The sequence below is a fragment of the Penaeus monodon genome, chromosome 25, assembly GCF_015228065.2.
Source record: "Penaeus monodon isolate SGIC_2016 chromosome 25, NSTDA_Pmon_1, whole genome shotgun sequence".
Classification (NCBI taxonomy): Eukaryota; Metazoa; Arthropoda; class Malacostraca; order Decapoda; family Penaeidae; genus Penaeus; species Penaeus monodon.
In genome coordinates, this window is record NC_051410.1 from 34309309 (window position 1) to 34309553 (window position 245).

The window sequence follows — 245 nt, forward strand, 5'->3', positions numbered from 1 at the left end:
TGTCGTGTTCCTCTTTTGATAATCAATTTCAAGGTTTTAACGTGTAAGTAGTAGAGTACTTTATTGTTAATTGTTACATTATGCATTCACTTTACTCGGGTCCTGTTCTCGGGAATAAACATACTGCATGCAACAATCACTTAAAAAGCAATAGATTAGAAGTTAAGAAATTAAGACAGTCAACCGGTTAACGTAGCTACTTAGATATTTACAAAAACAAACAAACAACTGGTGAACGTAGCCAC